The following is a 6,416-nucleotide window of genomic DNA, read 5'->3' on the forward strand; positions in this document are numbered from 1 at the left end:
CTGCCCTGCTGCTACTTGCCCAGCTAGGAGAGGCGGGATGCAGGTGCAGCTCATTCCAGGCAGAATGGGGATGGTGATTTGAATTGCCAACTCAAATTGCTGTCCTCCATACTGAATACTTCCCTATTTGCGCAGCCCTACAAGCTATTCTTTCCTTCTTGGAAATCCAGGAAATGAAATGGGGTATAGTCAGAAGTAGAATAGCATTAAGGTGACTCTAACTTAGTGGTTCTCACCCTTTTTAAACTCGAGGCACCCCATAGTACACTCAAAGCACTCATCATTAGACTCCAGATGCCCCTCAGAAAATGTCAGCTCTTAGTTTTTACTTTTTTTTTTTTTTTTTTTTTTTTTTTTTTTTGGACTACAGAAAAATAAAGTACAGCAATTCTCCTATTTCAAAGAACTCGGGAAGCCCACAAGAGGTCAGGATGTTTTTAACATTATGGATTTTTACATAAAAACTCTGGCTTTATCTTGTGGACCTTGTTTGCATACCTAATAGTGCTAGCATTGCATGGCACCTTGTGGCACCCGTGATCTCAGAGCACCCTGGGCTGTCATAATATCTTGGTTAAGAGTTGCATGTTCTTCTCATGTGATTTAAATTAACTATAATCAATCACTACAGTTGCTTCCAATCTACAGTCCTATTTTCTTAAAGCATACTCTTTAATTAAAGTTGAGTACTAGCATATTATTATTGTAAAGACTCATACTCTGAGCACTGGATTCAGTACAATGTTTGTGCCTGTTGCTAGGACATGGATAAAAACTGATCTTGAGTTACAGAATGGAATTGCAGGAAATGGGTTTATACTTGCATCATTAATAACTTTGATTTTTAAAAACCTAAAACAGACTTTCAATTAAAAGTATGTGCATCTTATAATGGCTAGAAATAACCACACTTAATATTTAATATTATGAGTGCAGTGCATTGACAAATAAAAGGAGTCTGATTATGGGGGCCTCTTGGTCAATGCTCAGTCAGTTTGAATTACTGGGCATTTTGATAATAGGTGTGAATAAACACTGTCCGTGTAACAGGGAAACCGATAATTTAATTAGAAAAAGGAGAATTTGGCTATTCTGTATCCTACTGTATGTGACTTGTATTCTACAGCATTATAATAATGTTTGTCCAAGTTAACTTAACTGGCATGAGCTTCAAGAAAGTGAAATTTATTTTTTTCCACATGCATACTTTATATTTGTTATCTGAGTACAGTGCATATAGTAATGGTTAGGACTGCCTTCTAAAATCTAATTATAATGAGTAATTGGTGTGATTGATTTATTTATTTTAAATGTACTAGCTGTTCAAAAGATGCTGTCAAATGTTTCAACCCACAAATTGCCCTAACTTTGTAGTGTTTAAGTTTTAAGTCTTATCCTTAGAATTCTCTACATTGATTTATTTTCAAGACCTTTTTTCCTTACTGAATTTGGAAATTTAAAAAAAAAAAAAGAATTAAATGTGTGATGCATTGGTTAAAAACAGTTGGAACAATTTCTGCACCAAATGAGAAGCTGAGGCTGTGTATAGACTTCAGTTTGTTTAATGTTGGTCTAGCAATTTGTACATCTGATAACTTGATGTTTCTAATTCCCAGAAGCAGGATGTCTCTGTTTACAAATATTTTTCAAGAATTTTTCCATTTAAGGGGATGAACAAATCCTGGGGTTGTATGAGGGTATTGGTCTTCCTACCAGTTTACCTTTTATCTATCAGTGGGTGCATCTGCACGTGAACTTTAAATGAGGAGCTGACTAATTGGGTCTGCAGTAAAGTGTCACTGTCTACACATGCATCAGTACTGGAACACAGTAAATGTAATTACCTCTGCTGTAGGATAGTACTGTCTGATACAAGTATCAACCTATGGCAGAGTCAGTCATTTAGTTTACCAAAACACATGTTTATAGAGTGGCTAGGGCATGAGGGTGTTACAGTATTGGGGCTGCCTGCCAGCTGTGAGACAGAAAGCACAGGCTCTGGGTAGCCCCACTCCCAGCCAGTCTGGGGCTGCTCTGCCTTGGTTCAAACAGCTGCAGTCCTGGGCACACATGAAGATGTTTTGCCTGGAAGCAGCTGACTCTTGAAGAAACTGCTGGAGCTTATTGCTACATGCTAATTCTACATGTAGAAGCACATGTACAACTAGCATAAACAAAAAATATATATGCTTCTGGTCAAATATGACCAAAGTAGTAAATGTCTTCCAACTGTTCAATGGTCTTTTGAAAAATCATTGATAGATTTCCACCCCCCCCCCCCGGGTTAAAGGCAGCAACTGTTATCTTGAACCTTTTAGGGATGTCCAAGTTTTTTGAGTAGACCTAAAAACTAAACTATACCCCCTAGAAGCTATTTCTGAAGGTCTTGAGTAAAAAAAACCCATTGGGGAAACAAGGTATGGAACTTGTGTTGCCTTCTTCCTATTGTACCCAGTATAAACTAATTGAACTGCAGTCTCCATCAGAGACCCTCTAAATCTCTACTCCTCACCCTACTTTAAAATATTTAGCCTTCTTGTTTCCTTTACTCCTTTGTTTGGGCCAATAGAACTAAACACTTCTTGCTTTAAAGACACTAGTGCATTCTTTGAAGTAAAAAGAAAAAAGGCACTATGATAATGACCTTTCATCACGGGGACATTTTAAATTCTTTACAGACTTGTCATGTGCAACTTAAACATTTGGCATTTCTTGATCTTAGATTGTTTAACCATGTAACCTTATAGTTTAGTAATACTTTAATTGTATTTGGGGAGGGCAGGGAGAAGGTTCACCATTGAAGCATAAGCTTAGAAAAAAATATCACCCTCTGGAATAACTTGCATAAATGCTATATGCCAGGGATAGGCAGTGTTTTTTAAAAGTTGTCAGCAGGTGCAGAATAAATAAAGCTTCATATACTGCCTTCGTTTATTATTATTATTTATTATTATTATTATTAAGCATGCTGTGGTGACACAGAGAAAGAGACAGGAGGAAAAAAAGGGGAGAGAAGAAAAAAGCACTAATCCCCTGGTGATCATTGTGACAGGGCAGAGTAGGCCCTTGATCACAGGGTCCTAACCCACTTTTACCTACCCTACTCCTGTCTTCTCTTTTTACCCACCACACCTTGGCCTTAAATAGTAGGTAGAATAGAGAGGGAGTAGGTGGTACTTGATTGTTCTTGGCCTTTACAGTGAGGCTTGGGAGATCACATCCTGGGTCTCTTCCACCCCTATACCATGCCCATACCTCTCCAGAGAGATGTTGCCATGGAAGATATTGGTTCTTTAAGGATGAACTTACAGAACATCTGTTCTAAGGAATTAAGTGTTCACTGCCACAAATAAGTAAAAATGCTGTCAAGAAATTTTGTGTGTGTGTTTTTGTTTTGTTTTTTTTCTTCTTGGGGCCTGTCTTGGCCCTGCTTCTGACAGCTAAGAGTGGTGATGTTAGCCTGGTAGCTGGTTGTCCTCAAATGCAAACATAAATCTGAATGGTCAGTCATCAGATAACTTCTTCTCACAGGACTGAGTGTGGTTTTTATTTGTGAAAACACTTGTTCAGAGTGATAAGTTGATCCAAAGATGGACAGCAAAGCAAAAGCTACTTTTTTTTCATGCAGGCATACTTTTGAAGAAGGGAAGTCCAATATGCTTTAATCTCAAGATGCTAGTCCCTTTCATTCTCAAATCTACCTCACAACAACTTGAACTTTGACACCCAGATGCATGAAAGTATTGCAGTTCTATATCACTTTCCCTACTATTGTCTGCGTTCACAAGAAATGAAAACAGGGGTCCTATGTTGCAAGTCTTGAAATGACTTTTTGAACTCATCTTCCAGTTGTCCTGTGTAGTTTCATATACCCCTATTATTCAATTGATGCTACTCGGGCATGGGCTTTCAGACTGAGGAAGTAACAGAAAGCAAACATTTTGATATCTCATCTCGAAAATGGACAACTTATCACAGAAAGCTTCCCAGCCTTCAGACAGCTGAAGGATGGTTTTCTGTATTCCTTGTAACCTAGTATTCAAATCATTTAAATGTGATGCAATGTCTGTCAAAGACATCAGTTTTGTTTGCCATCTGTCATGGTAGAGTCTGCATGTTACTGACCACTTTCCTCAAGAAACAGCTTGACGGATCTGAGATGAGCAACAAATCGCTTGAGCATGTCACCTCAACTCAATCAGCATACATTACTGTGCAGCACTAAATCTCCATATGCAGACTCTATATAACTTAAGTTCACAGACCCTCCTGTATGTCAAAGAAGAGTGGGCGATCAAAAAGTTGAAATTTCATAACCACTGTCATGATTTCACTTGGATCAGAAGATGAGATCTTAGCGCACAGGCTCTCCTGATGAATAATACAATGGAAACTCATAAGAGGATGTCCAAACTCTGTTGCAGAAGCTTTACAGATCCCGCTGTTTTACCTGCCACAGCAGATGCACCATTAGTCATAAGGAAAAACACTTCGTGTAGGTCAATTTCTCACTGTGTATAAAATATCTATGGTAGCATTAATATATTGTTGGCCTTTTGTTGTGCTACGCATAGCACTCAAAGAAAACAATTCCTCCCAAACTTCCCCAGACATAAAATATCCAACAATTATGGCATGATGGGGGATATCATTTATATCTGTGCTTTCATCTAGTGCAAGCTTATCACATCACAAGCAGGGAGATTTTGAATCATTTGTTCCCTAATATTAGTTACCATTTCATCTATTCACCTTTGAACAGTCCTGGATGACAATAGTATTTCATCAATGTGAACAATGTTTTCCTTATTCACAAAATCCTGAAACAGATCCTCAGCACATTTTAAGAAGAATACTTAAGTGTTCTTCATCTGTAAAATACTTGCCTTCCTGAGCTAGAGCTGGAGCTGCAATGTAATTTGCCTGTGTGGAAAGAGTATTTCTAGCTACAAAACTAGAAAAGCTGTCTGTTTTAGAAATGAATCAACAGCTTTTCTAATGGATTCACATTTGTCTGCTTCACTGACTCCAGAAAAATTTTGGCTTCATGCTTGGTTGCAAAATGGCACTGGATGCTGGAGTACAAGATACCACTTCACTGCACGTACTACAGAGAACACCATCCCCTTGCTGCACAAAATCATACAATTCTCTCCACACTGGCTGAAACTTTAAAATAGCTAACTTTTTGGTTTGTTACTATCCATAGTTAGATATCTATATGCCTTTAACTGTAAAATTTCCTGAAGTCCACACAAACCAAAGGCACCGCAAGCAATGTAAACAGGCGAAATCAGAAATAATTTAATTTATCTGAAGTGCATGTAAATCGGGGTAAGCATTTCCAAGAACGCATTTGAAGCAGAAAAACACACAAAAAAGTGAGGAATATGATGTGTTTAAATCTAGTAGAGAGATCAAATTAAACTGACTATGTACTGTTTTGATACAGTTAAAACCTGAAAAATATGAACTGGTTTAAAGACTGAAAAATGGAACAAGAAATGATTTAAAGGAGCAAAACAAAACCGAAGAATATGAACTACTTTGACCAATTTATTTTGCTCTGTTAAACTGATTCATATTCAGCTGTTGCTCTGTCAATGTGGAGAACAACAGCTGACTATTGATCAGTATAACCAGGCAAAAATAAATGGAATAGTACAAACTGGTTTGAGAGCAAGCAAAAACAAAGCCTGAAATAATTTAACAAAGGAAAAGAAACTGAATAATATACCATCTTAAACTCTGTTTGCAGAAACCAGCAGCAGCACATGGCCCAGACAGAAGTTACAGAAGATGCTCTGTTTTGCCATGCCTTCACGTCGCCCTTCATGGCCCAAGGGGACAGATTTTCACCCAATCGGCTATGTTTTTAAACGGTCTGCAGCTTGCACTTGTGTTTGGTCACGCTATAAACCACTTTCTGGGGCCAGACCAGGCAAAACTCGTCACTTCTGTCTGCACCCGGGAGGCTGCTGAGCTGGCTGCCACCAAGAGCCAGGTGCTGGGCTCCTGTAAGCAGGCGGGGCAGGGCACGGACGCCGAGGGGATGGTGCCCGCATCCCCCTGGCAGCGCCCCCTCCCCGCTGTACCCCGCAGGCAGCACCACGCCCCCGCCCAGGTCTCCCAGCCCAGCCGCAGGCACGGACAGGGCCAGGGCAGCGGCAGGACGCAGCGGGGCTTTGTAGGTGGCAACACCCCTGGGCGCGCGGGCGGCGCTGAGGGCCGCCCCGCATCCCCCTGCCTCCAGCCCGCGGCTGTGGAGACGCCGCAGCCGCTGCAGATGCCCCCAGCCGGGTAGGCTGCAAACAGCTGCACGCTTGGGGGGGAGCTACAACATTTGCCTCCCCCCGCAGAGCCGTGCCCGCTCCTTCCCCGCGCGGTGCGGGGGCGGGGGCTGGGCTCCCGGCTGG

The sequence above is a fragment of the Crocodylus porosus genome, unplaced genomic scaffold, assembly GCF_001723895.1.
Source record: "Crocodylus porosus isolate Cpor-Errol unplaced genomic scaffold, CroPor_comp1, whole genome shotgun sequence".
NCBI lineage: Eukaryota > Metazoa > Chordata > Crocodylia > Crocodylidae > Crocodylus > Crocodylus porosus.